We start from the raw sequence: 17,520 nt of genomic DNA, 5'->3' as shown, positions 1-17,520 counted from the left end.
ACGGTCTCTCAGCCTCTCTTCTAAATCTTTAAATTTGCAGGGTTTGGCTGCTCTTCTCAAGGCTGCAATGAATTCCTTGGCTGATTCATCTGCTCTCCTGATCCTTCTGTTCAAACGTGTGTCTCCACGCAATGACAGACATCTTGGGCTGGAAATGTTCTTTTAATAGCTTCTTTAAGTCTGTGTACGTTACAGACTCTAGAGGAGCAGGGGGCGCCAAATTTTCCACAATTTCAAATGCGTCCTGACCACAGACACACAACAAGGTTGCAGCCTTCAAGCCATCTTCTCTAACTTGATTCACTCTAAAGTAATTTTCTACTCTAGCAACATAGGACTCCCATCTCTCTGGGTGAGCAACGTCGAATTCGGACAAACACCCTATCTTCACCATCCTTGCTTCTATGTCTAGGAAGGGGTCTATCAGCCTCCAGCGACGCTGTACTGGCAGGCCAGACACTGAATTTAATGCCGTCTTCCTTTCCTCAAGGACTCCTTGGGTAAGTCTTACAACCTTTCTTCTTTCAGCTTGCAAGCCATCCCACCTTCATCGCCAGTGTTAAGTCCTCGAGTTAATGGTGAAAGAAGAGCATGCATTCTGTAGCCAACAATTGTTTATTCTTCTTCTGCTCACAACACAACTCAGGGGCTTGCAGGCCTCTCTCTAATTATATAGATTCCCGGGCAAAAAGGTTACAATGAGAAAATATTTTCTTTCTTTCTTTCGCGCCTTGCGCATGTACGCAGACTGGTGCTGCTTAGTCTGGTCCCGGGCAGCTTGCAACAGCCCGGGACCATAGCAATGTCCCGAGCCTGCTTTTGCAGGCTCAGGACACAACATTTAGTATCATAATGTCACTGGGGTTTTGTAAGTCACTCTCATTTTAGACTCGGTTCCAAGTTATGCTCACATCCTGCTATACTTACACTTAAAGAGCATCCATGAAGGAACAGAGAAGAAGACAAATAGCAACAGATTATGCAAATGATGTGACTTATGTACTTGCATCAGGCATTGTCATATTATTACATTGTCATATGATTACATTACAATATCCATGTTGTCATTTCAGTGTCATCATGATTTGTTACAGAGTGCTATGTACATTCACTCATTTCCTTTTCACTGCTACAGTAGTGAGGGAAGAAAGATGGTTCATCTTACTAAATGGTCCTCTTGGACCGTTTTATTATTCTAATTCCTTTTGAAGCCGAAGAACAGAGGAAGAGATTTTGTTACCTGAGCCATAGAGCGAGATAATACTCACTCCCTACTACCACCTCCATTACAAATTCCATATCCAGAGATTGATTATGTCTTGAATACATTGGAGAGTAGTCCAGTCCTCAAACAGGGAAGTGATGCCCCTAATATGTGTATCATCTGAATAATTGCTTCAGTCTTTAGCTGTTGAAACACAGGGATGGATCCGTTGTCAGATTTTAAGAGGTGTCATCACAGGACAATCAGATAAACCTTATATTCAGATCATCTCATAACAATGCTGTGAAAATTACAGGTGTAAATGAGAGAGTGAAAAATCCTCAAATTCTTCATAATGTCTGTCCTCATTTTCTACACCTTAGAGTTCTTAGATTGTAATGTTCTTTGTGATTGTAATATTCCATTAAAACAAATCAGCTTACTCTTTTTTTAGTAGAGGGAAGCAATATTTTTACTCCAAAAGAAAACAGTTGTGTATGGAGATGTATAACTATCCCGTTTTGGAATCTGCTCATTCATTCCCTCACTATAAATTTCTTGGGGACAGGATCCTGCCTTGTTTTCTTCTTTTTTCTTTTCTTATGATTCTCTATAGAACATAATCCATATTGATTATGTTGTAGTGCCATGGTTTAACATAATTCACAGGACAGCATAAACAAAAGAAGGAAGGTTGTCGTACAATAAAGCTAAATGAATGTCAGGTTTTTATGTAGCAGACAGTCTATCAGTTTCATTAAATGGCAAGCTTCCCCCATGTTGGGAAGACTGTGCACTGAACTTAAGCAAGAGATTAAAAGGAACTCAGTGATCCATTTAATGGAATTCAATTAGCTTTCTGACAACTTGATTTTTTAAAATCTCCAATATTGTTGTACTAATGGCCGCTGTGTAAAAGGTTGCTGCTGGTGTACAGTTCTTCTTTAGGGATTGGGTGCTTTCAATCTTCTGGGTCTCAGCCTGGTTCAAATATGTGATTATGGGCTTATTCCTGGTAATCTCTGTCCCAAGACGTTTAGGTGGGGGCCTGTTAGACCTTCCTTTTGTCTCAAAACAGAAAGGCAGGAATCTAAAGGGGTGGGTAGGAATTCTTTCCACTTTCCTAGTCTGGAGAAATTTGCACACCCAAGCAAATTGACCTGACCCTGGTGGATCTGGACAATCTCTAGCATTTCACACAACATTTTGCAGACAAAATCACTCAAATCTGCATAAGTTTCAAGTCTTCATGGCCAGAGTCCAAGGTCTAGCCTTGTTATCTGGGACCACTCCTGGCCTATGAACTCTGATGAACTGGATACAGTGTTCACTTGCTTGTCATTGGCCACTTGTGTGCTTGATCCTTGGCTCCTGGCTTCTGAGGTTAGAGGAGTGATGACAGATTGGCTCCAACAAGTGGTCAGTGATTGCTTATGGGAAGAAGTTTTGCCAGCACACTTGAAAGAAGCAGTAGTCTACCCCTTCTTCAAAAGGCACTCCCTGAACCCATCCACATTTGATAGTTATTGCTCTGCATTTAACCTTGCTTTTTTAAGGAAGATAGTTGAGACCATGGAGAGAATACAGCTTCAAGACATATTGCAGGAAATAGATTAACTGAAATGTTTTTGTTTAGCATTCAGACACTAGGTATGACACTGAGACAGCATTGTTTTTCTGATTGATCCCTTTTAATGTAACCTTTGTTGCAATTGCATCCTGTCTTGCAATTCTGGATGACTCAGCAGCTTTCAATACAATTGATCATGAAATTCTTCTGAACCAAACACAGTGGCTAAAAACTGGAGAAATTGTTTTGCAATGCTTTCACTCATTTGCAGTGGCTGGTTCCACTCAGTGATAATGGAGGAGAAAAGATCAATCGGGTGGCCCTTTCTTTGCAGGGTGCCCAAAAGCTTGGGACTCTTTCCCCTACTTTTTAACATCTACAGTACCTGAAGTTAATGAAAGAGGTCATCTGATAGTTTGGAATTTGGTATGAACAGTTGGTTGATGATTCTCAACTGTACATCACTACAATGGGTCATAGTGTTCTGTTTCAGGAAAAGAGGCATTGAGACGAAGCAACAGTTGCAATGTCTTTTGAGCCCTAAACCAGCAGCTGGAGTGGCCTGAGTGCCAGAGGCCAGAGCTGCTTCCACGGCAAACCCCCTTTCTGCGGACTCCCTGTTTGGAGCAATAGCTGAAGCCTGGGGATGTTGGAGAGACCGTGGTCCACAATCATAATTGTGGTCCTTCCCCCCCTCCCCCCCGAGAGCAGAGGTAGGAGTGGAAGAGTTGCTGGGAAGCCTCCAGCGCAGTTGGATCACACGACCATCATCCAAGGCCACTTCATATGACAGCAGCCCAGAGACCTTGCATACCACTGCTGTGACCCAGAGATGTCCTGGTCCATAGTCCCTTGCCCAGACCAGATCTCCCACTTGTAGTCTCCTAGGTGCACACGGTTGTGACACCTGTGAAGCCACCCAGTCTGGGTGCAATCTGTCCAGTTTTGTGATGAGGCGGCGACCCCAGCAGAGTTCAGCTGGGCTCTTTCCAGTAGCTGTGCAAGGTGTGGTGCGGTGGCACAGAAGGAAGTCCGCTAGCCTGTGATGCCAGGTCCCATGAGTGATCCTCTTTAAGGCATCTTTGGTTGTGCGCACCATTCGTTCAGCCTGGCTGTTGGAAGCTGGATGGAATGGTGCAGATGTGGCATGCTGGATCATATTGGCCTGGAGGAACACCTTGAACTCAAACAATGTGAATTGGGGCCCGTTGTCAGAGACAGGACATCTGGAAGTCCATGTGTGGCGAAGATCCCTCTCAGCACCTGGATGGTCCTAGCAGTGGTAGTGGAGGAGACAGGCACGACCTCTAGCCACTTGGAATGGCTGTCCATGAGAATTAAGAAGAATTGCCCCTGAAAGGGCCCAGCGTAGTCGATATGGACCCTTGACCATGGGATATGAGTCTCCTCCCACCTATGAATTGGGCCCTGGGGCATCTCCGGCCTTGACTGTTGACAAACAGAGCACCTGTGGACCTGGGCCTCGACATCTTTGTCGAGCCCAGGCCACCAAAGATGGCTGCGCGCTAACTCCTTAATCCGGACTATTCCCGGATGTCCTTCATGCAGAGATGCAGGACTCTAGTCCTCAATGAGGTTGGGATTACTACCCGGCTACCCCATAGGACACACCCCTTGAAGGTGGAAATCTCGTGCTTCCTCTGCCAGAAGCTCTGGAATTCTGAGCCTGGATATGTGTGAGGCCATCCAGACAATGCCCAAGTCAGCACGCATGTTAGCGTGTTATCGGTGGCTGTTTCTGCAGCCACATCCCTAGCACTGAGGGGAGATTCAGGCAAGTCCTGAATAGACAGGATGCGATTGGCAGGTGCTGGTCTGCCTCTATCTGCTGTAATGGCAACCTGCTGAGACCATCTGCATGACCCATTTCTTTGCCTGGCTTGTGAACCAGTGTATGGTCATATGCAGACAGGAAGATAGACCATCTCAGCATTCTGGGGGATATTATGTATGGGGTTTATTTGTTCGTTGTAAACAACCCCAGCAGTGGCTTATGGTCTGTAAAGACCGAGAAGTGGCGGCCATATACGAAGTCATGGCCAGCCACTATGGCTAAGGCTTCTCTATCTATCTGTGCATAATTGCGTTCAGCTGATGATAGGGTTCTAGAGTAGTATGCTATTTGGACTTGTGTTCCATCAGCCTTCAAGTGACTTAACATAGCCCCAATCACATAAGGGGACACATCACAGGCGATGCACACTGGCAAGTTCTCATTGAAGTGCGCAAGGACTGCATTTGAAGAGAGCGAGGCCTTGACCTCTTTGAAGCTCTTTTCATCTGATTGTATCCACTGCCACAGGGACTTTTTGTCTAAGAGCCAGTGTAATGGCTCAGCCACTACAGCCTTGTGAGGAAGGAATGAATGGTAAAAATTTAGCAGTCCCAGAAAGGCCTGAAGTTTGCCCTTGGATTTGGGACTTGGGGCCTGCTGAATTGCTGGCAGCTTGGATTCAGTTGGGTGGATGCTCTGAGCATCAATGCAGAATCCTAGAAACTCCATGGAGGTAACCCTGATCTTGCACTTGTCTTGCTTAAGCTTCAGCTCCGCTTGGCGGAAACGTAGCAAAACGGCTCTCAGCCTTTCGGCTAAATTGTCAGCTGAGTCCCCAGCGATGAGGACATAGTCAAAGTATGGGCAAACGCCAGGGATATTTCAGAGCATTCACTCCATTACACTCTGGAAGATGCCAGGGGCCACGTTTACTCCAAATTGCAATCTTTTTACTTTGAATGCCGCCCTGTGAGTCACTATAGTTTGGGCCTTGGCCGTTTCCTCATCAACTGGCAATTGTTGATAGGCCTGAGCCAGGTCAAGCTTAACAAAGATCTGGCCCCCCTTGAGGGAGGCTAGAATGTGACTGACCACTGGTACTGGGTACGAATGCTGCTGCAGCACTTTGTTAAGCATGCACTTGTAGTCCGCACAGATTCAGACTTCACTATTGGCCTCCAGTGGCATAACTATGGGCATTTCCCATGGACTACTGTCCACAGGCTCTAAGATACCCTGCTGAATCAGTTTACCCAGCTCTGCATTTATTTTTCTCTTTAAGGCAAAGGGCACCCTGTGTGGCTTGATTCTAATGGGGGCTATAGCTGGGTCTAGCCTCAGAGAAATAGGAGGGCCTTTGTAGGAGCCAAGTTCTGGACTAAACACATCTGCAAACTCCTTGCAGACCCCAGCCAGGCCTGTTGTTTGCATGCTGTGTATTCCAGTCACCTGAATTCCCAGGGCCTCAAACCAGTCGAGTCCAATGAGACTCGTACGGTCTCCCCCAACCACAACTACATCCAATAGCCCCTCAAAACTCCTACGCTGCACCTTGAGTGTGGCCTCCCCCCTCACGCTGACTCTGGAATTTTGAAAATCTGTGAGGATGAGGTTTAACAGCCTGAGTTTCACCCGTAGGCCGCTTCTGCTGCAGACCTTGTTCAAGGTGTCTAGGGAGATGATCGATAGAGCAGATCCAGTGTCCAGCTCCATCGACAAGGGGACCCCTTGCAATTTCATGTTGATGTGAAGCTTCTTCCTAAATGGCCTGTGGACCCCCATTCTAAAAACGCTCCTGTGTGACACGCAGAAGCCCACCCTGTTCTGGCTGGGGACCCTGGTACCTTCCTGAGGCAATTCTTCTGGGTAACGTTCCTTCTGGCGACCCAAACAGATGGAGGCAATGTGGTCTTGCCTCCCACAGGCCCTGCAGATGGTGGAGCGGAAACGGCAGTCTGTGCGGCGATGGTGGCCTCCACACCCGATGCACCAAGGGGATGATGCTGGCTGGGCCTTCCCTCCATGAGGCCTTCTCCCTGGAGTCTGATGCAGCCGGTCCACTTCCAATTCTGGATCCTGTTCGGATTCTTCGTGAGCAACCTCTTGATGGACGGTGGCTGGAACTTGAGGGGGCTTGGAGCGCTGCAAGGCCCTCACAGCTCCACCTGCTGCTTCTTCAGCTGAAACTTCCCTCAGGGCATCTTGGAATGTGAGGCCTTCCTTTGTGAAGAGCTTCTGCTGCAACTCCCAGCTTCGCAGGCCACAGACCAACCGATCCTTCAGTCTCTCCTCCAAGTCTTTGAATTCGCAGGGCCTAGCTGCTTGTCGCAAGGCCGCAACAAACTCTGCTGCAGACTCACCAGGCCTCTGGTCCCTCTGCTCGAACGCGTGTCGCCAGGCAATCACTGAGAGCTTGTGTTCAAAATGCTCTCGAAGCATCCTCTTCAATTCTGTGTAGGTGATTGATTCCAGTGATGCTGGGGCAACCAGATTCTCCGCAATCTCGAAGGTCTCTTGCCCGCACATACACAGCAGCGTGGCAGCTTTGAGGTCATCTTCACGAATTTGATTCACCTGGAGGTAGTTCTCAATCTGGGCTACATATGAGCTCCAGCATTCTGGGTGAGCTGTGTCAAATTCTGAAAGCCGGCCTATCTTTGCCATCATTTCAGCCCAGGAACTTCATCCACGCCTCTTGCTGCAAGGATTGAGAAGGGGCCCCCTTTTCTGAGCTCACCTCCAGCGTCTCAGTGCTGGCAGGCTAAGTCAATCTCCAGGAGCCACACTTCTCCGAGCTGCAAGCCCCCCTGTGGTGAGTCAGCTTGGCTTCTTAATCTGTTTGCCTTGCAGGCATCCCATCCTCATCGCCAATGTTCTGTTTCAGGAAAAGAGGCATTGAGACGAAGCAACGAAGCAACGAGTTCTAACACTCTCCTTTATTGCAACATCAACAGAACAGGTTTTAAAATGATGCGGTCCCCTTTTATAGCCCCCCCCCTGCACAATACCTTGCTGGCCAATCATTGCAAAGGCTGGAAACAGCCTTTCTTGTCCCGGGCATCCACATGATCTGCCCAGGCCAATTGCTGCAGCCTATGCCTGCCGGCCCAGGACATAACACATCGCATAGATAATGTCATTATTTTAACCGAAAGTTTGAGGGCCTGGGTGGTGAGGAAATAGGATGAAAGTGAATGCTAACTTAGCTGTCTGTCTATTGTGGGTTGCTGATGTTTACAGATGTATCTTGATAGATGGCACTTCCCATGAAGAAACAAGTTCATGACTTGGGTGTCCTCCTGGAATCATAACTGGACACTTGGAATTTGTGCCAGGAATATTCTTGTCCAACTTCCACATGCAATCTTCCTGAATGGAAGAATTTCTCAGCAGTGATGCTCGTACAGATAACTGCAATGTACTCTACATAGGGCTGTTTTTAAAGACTATCCAGAAGCTTCAAACTGTCCAGAATTCAGCCTCCTGCTTGTTGGTGGAGTATATGCTGACATGCACACATGACCCAAATACTCCAGGGTCTGCATTGGCTGTGTATTAGTGTCTTGGTATAAATCAAACTGTTGATTTTGACCTTTCAACTCCTATTTAACTTTACTGTATCAGTAAAGCTGGTGATGGAAAATCTAATCCATAGAAATATATGTCAGTTCCCAACCTGACTCCCTTCACCAGTGCTGGATTACAACATCTATAATCCACAGCCCAGGTAGTACAATGTTTGCTGCTAGGGGAGTTTGAAGGTACAGTTTTTCATTCCTATAGATCCTTAGCTTGATGAAGATGGACTTACCTCATAAAGCATTTGTTCATTTTTAAGACACTATGAAGCCCCTTTATACCTTTATCATCATGTTGTTTCCCTAAGGGGACTTATAATTTCCAATCAGAAATGATAACACAGGCAGCAGCTTTGGAAGAACTATACTGAAGGTCGTATATGCTTACTGTCATTTTCTACTCCTCTTTGCTTTGTGGTTTTTGTACCTATTATGAGGCCATTTCAACTTCAACATAGCAGCTGCCCTCTTTTTTTCCGCTATTGTGGAACTGTAGACTGTTTTTGATCTTTCCAGGAAAATCCCCTACCCTATCGATTGCCAGAGGAATAGGCATAGGTTAAGAAATAGGAATAGGGTTAAGTAGTTCACTGGGGCTGTGCCTTCAGTGCTGTTCTCCTCACTGTCTGCCTGCTGTTTGAAAAAGCCACAATAATTCCTGCCCAGAGGAGGACACCTGGACAGGTGTCAGCAAGGGCAGGGTCTATAAAGGGAAATGGCTCCATCTACTGTACTTAATTTGTACTGATTTTGTAAGCAGTGGTGCTGGCTTGAAGCTGTAAGACTTTTTTTTCAGTTTTAAATATATATTTAATACTTCTACTATCAAAGCTTCTCTCCGTTCTCTCTTTTTCTTGCAGACACCCATGCACATGTGGTTTAAATTTATGCTGTGCCAAGATTTGCTTTACAAAATTCTTTGAGGTTTTCTACTATTTAAGAAAAGAATTTTTTCTCAAGGGACCTGAGAAATTGGAGGGGGCAGAGAATTCTCCTGCTGGTATTACTGTGTTTTGTCACAGAAGTCTCTGAAGTTTCTTAGGCTGTCCATTTTTCACAGGCTGAAGAAGCACCATGAGTTATTTCCATTTGGGGTTTAATTGGAGCATGGGAAGTCATGGAGGCTGAGGGCTGCTGAACAGATGAATGATTGCACAATGAAAGAGAGCTGTGCCGTGAATTAAAATACTCTTACCTACTCTTACTTTTATTTGTCTTGATTCTGTTGTCCTTTTTCATGTTATTATTATTTTCTTTTTCCATCTTCATTCACAATATCCTAAAGATAGAAATCCTATGTTAAGAATTAACATAGATTTTGTTGTTTGACATTGTTAATAGAGGAAGTGGCTTGCTACTGCAAATTTTAATAACTTAGCATTATAGCATGGTAGCTGAACATAAATTGCTACTAGATTCTGTGAAAAAAGAAGAAAAGTTGGCTGTAATACAAGAATCTGGAATATTTTTTCCATATGACAATTCCTATGATTAATATTTTTAGAAAATGTTCTGAAATCTTTCCAAATTACATGAAAAAAATGAGACCAAAATAAAGTTCCTTAGAATTACTGTGTTGGGAATGACCCGAAATGTCATCTACTCCAACATTCTGCTCAGTGCAGGATTTCCTAAACATTTCAGACAGAACGGTATCCAGCCTCTGTTTGAAGAGAACATATGACTTTATAACACAGCCTATTCCACTGATTGATATCTCTTATTGTCAGAGATTATTCTTAATATCTAACCTGAATCTACTTCTTTGTGGTGTCAACTCAATGCTGGTCTTATCCTCTGATAGAGGGTAGGTTTATCAGTTTCCACACTGTCATTGGGAACCAAGTTCAACTTGAAGGAGTTTTTATTTTCTAGCTAGAAGTATCATGTCCCAGTGTGTTTTTAAGGATAGACATAATGATTGTGGAACAATCTTTGGAACAAATAAAGAGGGTTGAGAAAGTGTTTTCTCAACACTCTCAATCCCTTCAAATCCTTACAAGTGATAAACATGACCTTATAAGCAAGCCAAACATAACTCTTTTCTTCCTTAAATGATGGGAGTCTAGTTCACTTTATTGTCCCTGTGTCGATCAAGATGTGTCACAATGACCTAAAGCTATTCAGAATAAGAACAGGGGACGCCTGTGGGGTGACCACACTGTTCCATCTTCTGCTGTGATAAGATTGACTAAAACCACTCAGTTTTTATAGACACTGGACAAAAGTGGCAACATCCAAAGAGAAAGAACAGTACTAAACTTTAATCAACCCCTTTTTTCATCACTGCCTCAAAATATATACATGCCTTTTCGTCCCTGACAAAATGGGAACATCAAATATCTCAATGCACTGCTCTAAGGTAGCTGTACATCTCTTTGTCCAATTTATTTAACCTCATGCCATCATTTGTGTTGTCTATTTTATTCATCACTTCTTTTCTAATTGAGTTGTAGAGTATTATGTCTCAATTTGAGCAACTTAAAGGTGTGTGGATTTCAACTTCCAGAATTCCCCAGCCAGGATGCTTCTGAGAGTTGAAGTCCACACATTTTAAAGTTGATTAGGTTGAGAAACTGCTATAGACTAGAGCAGGGGTTGGCAACCTTAAACACTCAAAGAGCCACTTGGACCCGTTTCCCACGGAAAAGAAAACACTGGGAGCTGCAAAAGTTGTGCGCGCATCCGCAGCGGAAGGAGAAAGGCTTGATTGAAGAGTTTAATTAAAAAGAAATAGAGGCTGCTGTCCATGAGTTCTCTCTCTCTCTCTCTCTCTTTTTCTCCCTCTTTTTCTCTCCCTCTCTCTCTTTCTCCCTCTCTCTCTTTCTCTTCAGCTGCTGTTTATTGCTCCACCCCTCTACTATTTTTACACCAGCCTGTTGCAAAATCTAATAAATGAATTAATGCTCCTTCTATTAGCCCCAGCTTCACCTACCGCTATTCCTATATAACAGAGAGCTGGTGATGTTGTATAAAGATCAGTTATAAAAAACAGTGGTCCCCTTACTTATAGTGTTCAGAAAGTATATTCCCTCATTACTAGTGAGCATTTGTGATAGCAGAATTTGTAATGGCCTTTCTGGAAAAGTCCTCACCTGAGAGGAAGGCAGCACTAAGCCCAGCAAATCTAATAACAGCAGGACATGCTACTGAAGCCTTGGCAGAGTCATCTTTCCATACAGGCCTGACTCTCAAGCCCTGACTGTAGCAGAGAGGGTGTCCAAGCCCTGAGAATGACAAAGGGCGGGGACATAAAATAATACCAGATTGCTCTGAGGAATACCTTGGAAATAGTGGCTTCATGGGGAATAAAGGCCAACTCTGGCCCACCACAAAGCTAGACTAATTATTTTATGTGGATTTTGGCTGTGGAGGAACTTGGTGGGAAATGCTGACAGGGACAGAATGGGAAACAGGAAGCTGTCAGGGTTAGTGGTGGGAAATACACTGGCTTAACAGCTGCCATACCACAAATAGCAAACCATCAAGTTCATGTCCTTGGTTCCCATAGTTTAGCTGCAATCAGTGGTGGGATTCAGCCAGTTCGCACCATTTCGGCAGAACCGGTAGCTAATTTTTTTGTTGCTCAGAAGCATCCACACAGGGAACTGGTTGTTCACATATTGGAATCCCACCACCAGCTACAATGCATTCCTGTGCAAAATTATACGGATCAGAAAGCATTGCTGGAAGTGAAGTAATAATCCTATCTTCCACCTGACTGAAAGAAAATGTCACCTGCCAGAGAAGATTAGAGCAAGCCTAGATTTTCTTTATCCTACTTTCAGTCTTGCTCAACAGCCATTCTAGCTGGGCATTACTGAAGTTGAAGTTCAACAAAAATGGAGGTTATCAGATTGACAGTATCTCATTACTTCTTTTTAAAATGTACAGATCGGCTTTCTGTTCTCCTTTTACTATATGAAAAGGACGAAGAACATCTAGCTGTATAGGGCTAAATATCCAACAGATAGAGACTGAAATAACCCTCCCAAACAATTAGTAATAGGAGAGCAATTTTTTTGTAAATGTTCCCACTCAGATGACTGCTAGAGATTCTGCTTCACTCATTTTCTATTTCAATTCTTCATCGAATAATAGTGAGGATGAGCAAAATAGTCACACGTTTTCAATTTTGCAGTTATATCAAATTTGGTTTGGTTTTCTTTTTAATATTTGGAATACATTTTCAGTACTTTTTAACTTTGCAACAAAGGGTCTTTTGCTTTGGACTAATGCATTTTTGTTTATAATCTTGTCTGCTTATTAGATTTCCTTCTATTTGCATGAATTTGAGCATTTTGTACAGGCAACTATATTCTGCAAAATTACAATGCAAAATTCAATGAACTGTACATCTCTAATGATAGCTAGAGTTTGGTTCAGATGAATTGGTTTGAAAATACAAAATGAAGCAAATTCAAACTCAGATGTAAACTAAACAAATTGTTCATCCCTGCCTAACAGCATCTTCTGGTGCATATCTCAAGAAGGAACTACTTAAAAGGGGCTACTAACCTAGTGGAGGGACTAGATCTAGTGGTTTGAATTTCTGCCCTTTTCCACTACCAGCTTTGTAAGTGTGGACCTGTGAAAGGAATCCCCTCCTAAGGCCATCTTCTTCTCCCAATTTTTGTTTCAGAACTCCAGTAAATATTCTTTTTTCCCTAGAATTAATCTATATTAACTGATCAAGCCTGGTCCTTTTGTCAAATAGTGGCCTTTTGGCTAAGATCAAGTGTGAAATTCGTAACAGCGTATATAACTATGCACTCAAAACTATGAAAGCTTGTGCAAAACTAGTCAAAAGTGTCACTGCAACAATCAGGTCATATTATTTCTAGTCCTTCAGTGCTTGAGTGTGTTTCCACATACAGTATTTGGTTTGAATACAATAAGCACAGAGGACTGGATTTTTTTAAAAAAAGGAAAATCTATATAAAGCAGTCTTTTAATATTATTTCAATTTTTTTATAAACGCAAAAATGGACTTTCTTTTTCATGAGTACTCTATTGTGACTGCCTTGTGGTCAATGGCCCACATTCTTAGAACCTGCTATTATCTATCTATCTCTGTCTGTCTATGTGTATACACAGGCCCTTTGACTCATTTTTTTTTAACTCCTGGTGACTGCCTGGACTAGTATCTGACAAGGTTTTGGAAGCCATTGTCTCCTTTTAAGGGCTGAGAGAAAGTAAATAGCTCAAGGTCACCCAGCTGACTTTGTGACTAAGGGATAAAGCTCCAGGTCTCTCCGTCTGTAACCTGGTGTCTTAACCACTGCACTAAACTGTCTCTTGCTTCTATCACCAAATTTTTGCCATTCAGATTATAGGTCTAGGACAGGGGTAGGCAACCTTGGCTCTTTTATGATTTGTGGACTTCAACTCCCAGAATTCCTGAGCCAGCTATGCTGGCTCAGGAATTCTGGGAATTGAAGTCCACAAGTCATAAAAGAGCCAAAGTTGCCTACCTCTGGTCTAGGAGGTAACAATATAGCATTTATTTTTATTGGTTATTTCCCCCCTTTTTTTGCTGGGAGGTGGGATCCTATTTATCTCACAGGCTAAGGATGTCACATGAGAACATTCTCCTGGAAAGTACTGGCAGCAGTTGCACCAAGTAAGACTGTGGGTTGCTTGCCCAGAAAAGAGTTTGACCAACTCAGATAGTATGGTCAAAAATATTCTATTGCATACTATCAATAGAAGAGAACATTTGTGGCTCAGAGTTGAATGTGGAATCCTTGGTGCTGTCTGACCTTGGTTGTTGGCTTTCAGACTTTTGTTTCCTAACTAGTTAACATAATCGGGTGCTAGTGAATGGGCAGTTTGTTTCCAATTTACATACATTTCCCCTGCTAGGGTTTTTGTCTCCATAGTTCCTTGATTAGAGTTGTTTTCTGTTTGATTGATGTCTGGTGTTAATCCAGGAAAAACAATATGAGATTAACAGGAGGAGTTTGCTTGCTGCATTAGACAGAAGGGGAATGGAAGGGACCAGATAGTAAAGAAATATGGCAGGGGGGAATACTGAGGAGGAATTCTCCAAATCCAAGTCAGTTCAACCATCAGCTGCAAACTTTTCATTGTGTTCACGCATTCTATTTCACTGTAAAGCAGTAGAAAGTCTCATTTTGGCCTCACTCATTACAGGTAGTCCTCGAGTTACAACCATAACTGACCCCAATATTTATGTTGCTAAGTGAAACATTTTTAAAGTGAGTTTTGCCCCATTTTACAACCTTTCTTGCCAAAGTTGTTAAGTGAATCACTGCAGTTGTTAAGTTAGTAATACAGTTGTTAAGTGAATCTGGCTTCCCCATTGACTTCGCTTGTTAAAAGGTCGCAAAAATGATCACATGACCCCAGGACACTGCAACTGTCATAAATATGAACCAGTTGCCAAGCATGATTAATTTTGATCATGTGACGGTGCGAATGCTGCAGCAGTCATAAGTGTGAAAAACAGCCATAAGCCACTTTTTTTCAGCACCATTGCTACTTTGAATGGTCACTAAATGAACTGATGTAAGTCAAGGACTACCTGTATGTGACTACCTATTGTCAAACGCTGCTAACATCGGATGTTTTTGCATTGACAACAGATGGAAATGTAGCTATCTTTTACCTTTTGCTTCAGAGTTAGATGATGCTGGGAGGGGGGATGTGAACGAGAGTCTAGCTAGACATAACAACACCAAGCCTAGCGTGAGAAACAAGGTTATTGTAACCAGAACTGATAAGGACTTGGTGGACTGGAGAACTAGAGAGGAAGCCAGAGCTTCAAACTAATTGGGGAATGTGATTTATGACTGTTAATTGGAGGAAGGAATTGTGCTTTGATACTATGTGCTCAGGGGAGGGGAATTTAGTGGCTTCGATTATACACTGCCGATGTTATGCTACTCAAAATAAAGATTATTTAAGGTAAACAATGCCTAGAAGTTCTTTTGAAGAGTTTCATCTGTCGGAACTATGACACCTATATGGTTAGATTCAGCATGTAATAAGAGTTGGCATATCATGGGAATCCAGAAAACTAAGTTTATTTATTCCCCTGATACACTTCTGTATTTTTAGCAGCTGCATGGCAGGCAGAAATTCAAGAGATGACAGTCCCTGAGTTGAAGAGAGGCAAAGCTTAAGGGAAGAAGTTTAGGCTACTTAATCATTAACCCCTTCTGCTTGATCTACAGTATGTCTTATTTCAGATTCTGCATGTACTCTCTTTTTTATCATAGCATTATTAGATTGCAGCATGCAATACAAAATGAAACATTGCAATTCTGAACACCCTCTATGAAATGAGGAATGACTTAAGAAGCTTTTGCAATCAGAACTTAATTCTTGAGGTTTCAGCAAAATAATGCAGATCCCAAAAAATAATCATGTAAAAAAGTTTTGCTTGCTGTTAGAAATCTCAGTTGTCAACTGACTCTTAATTTCAGTGTTATATGCCAACTGGCACTTTTGGTCATGTGTGTGATAGTCTGACATAATATAATACTCTGTGTATTTTGAGGATTTCTAAGAGCTGCAAAGAAACTCTGCAGCAACAAAGATGGTAGTTACTCTCAATCACGTTGTATATCTGTGTTACAAATTTTAATGTTAAACTGAGGAAAAAGAGTTCTATTTTTGTCCCCCACTCTTCTCAAGTATATTGAAAATAGTAATTCAGAATCATTCAGGCAATTTCCTCCCTTAATTCCCACATAGAGAATTTTGAAACTGGCTGCTGCTGTTGACAGTAACATCAAGCACCCATTTCCTGGAAACTCAAAAAGTTCTGGTAAGCTCTCTAGATCTGGGACAACAGAATAAACTGAATAGAACAAAACCTGGGTGTCTTGCTTTCACTTTTGCAACTACTGTTTAGCTCTTTCCAACAGAATGGCACTACTGTTTATGCCCTCCGAATGTTCCAAAGGCCAATTGTATGCAGCTGCAGAAAAGCTCTTCTGGCTGCATTTTCCCAGCCCACATTTTGGACAAAAAGAGTGAAAGTGTGTGTGTGTGTGTATGTGTGTTCTGATGACTGATACTTGGATATTCTTCATGGCTGGTTGAAACCGTACAGAAATCTTGTTTGATAAAAATGATAGACTGTGTTACCAATTTCCTGATTGGCCCTCAAAAACCACTAGTCAAAAACAGATGGCTTGGAATCATTTGCATGATAAGTGGCTTGATAAGGTCTACTTTTTCCATGGCATCAAAGAAACAATCCACATTAGCTCAGTGGAACTATATCCTGAACTGGGGATTTCCAGCCAAACAAAGTTATTAGAAACAGATGTGTGTGTGCCAAGCTGCATATGGGATCTTGCAAAAGAGTATTATTGAAATGTTGTTCTCCCATAAAGAAATCACCTTGGTCTGTGGTTTCTGCCTACTTCATCTTCCTGGATGGCATTCATATGACTTGGAAGGCTTTATCATGGCTTCTTGGATAATAAGTATAATTATACCTCTTAAGCCTAAGGGCCATCTTCCTCATGGCTCAGTTAAAAAGTCTGCCTCTGTCAGAGCCATCAGAAAAGTAAACTGGCGTACATTTTGCTTTTCCCAGCCAGAACACATCGTTTCTCTTGTAACTTGCAGCTGGAGGATGGTATACTGAACAGTTAGACCAGGGGTAGTCAACCTTGGCTCTTTTATGACTCGTGGACTTCAACTCCCAGAATTCTTGAGCCAGCTGGCTCAGGAATTCTGGGAGTTGAAGTCCACAAGTCATAAAAGAACCAAGGTTGACTACCTTTGAGTTAGACTGTTTAAAAACATGGGCTTAGCACTCTTTTCAAATGAGGATGATCATTTTCAAACAGTTGGATTAACACGTGAAGGTATTGAGGGTGGTGTTGTGCCACTGAATAGCAGAGGGAGTTCTCTTCCTTCATCTTCATGGTACAGTTCATGTCTCCCTCCATTACTGGGTCAGCTGCTATTTGGGTGATTCTACTCTCCAAGTTGATCTGGATATAAAAGGACTTAAATTTTTTAAAAAATAAGTAGAAAGGTTCCAGAGGATAACTATATCCCAGAGGGGAGGGGGCATGGCTGCAATAACAATAGCAATAGCACTTAGACATATATACCACTTCATAGTGCTTTACAGCCCTCTCTAAGCAGTTTACAGAGTCAGCATCTTGTCCCCAACAATCTGGGTCCTCATTTTACCAATCTTGGAAGGGTGAAAGGCTGAGTCAATTTTGAGCCGGTCAGGATCAAACTGCTGGCAGTCGGCAGAACTACCCTGGAATACTGCATTCTAACTACTGTGCCACCACTAGCCTATAGTGGCCAAAAGTTGCTGGGAAATTCTCTATCCTAAGAGTCACTTGACCATGCCAATGGTACCTACAGTAAA

General features: G+C 42.9%; 1 long non-coding RNA gene across 1 annotated transcript in view; it reads right to left on the bottom strand.

Annotated features, from left to right (window-relative positions):
- The window catches only part of LOC120299034, a 64,258-nt gene that overhangs the window by 24,063 nt on the left and 22,675 nt on the right, over nt 1-17,520 (bottom strand). Inside the window, exon 2 of the long non-coding RNA XR_005554305.1 lies at nt 9,353-9,426. This is a non-coding gene — a long non-coding RNA (uncharacterized LOC120299034). The remainder of the gene's footprint in view (nt 1-9,352; nt 9,427-17,520) is intronic.

Source organism: Crotalus tigris, unplaced genomic scaffold, assembly GCF_016545835.1.
Source record: "Crotalus tigris isolate CLP2741 ecotype Arizona unplaced genomic scaffold, ASM1654583v1 scf7180000024167.7108832, whole genome shotgun sequence".
In the NCBI taxonomy this organism is placed as follows: domain Eukaryota; kingdom Metazoa; phylum Chordata; class Lepidosauria; order Squamata; family Viperidae; genus Crotalus; species Crotalus tigris.
The sequence above is the reverse complement of the archived record's forward strand: the minus strand, read 5'-3'. Positions and strand labels throughout refer to the sequence as shown.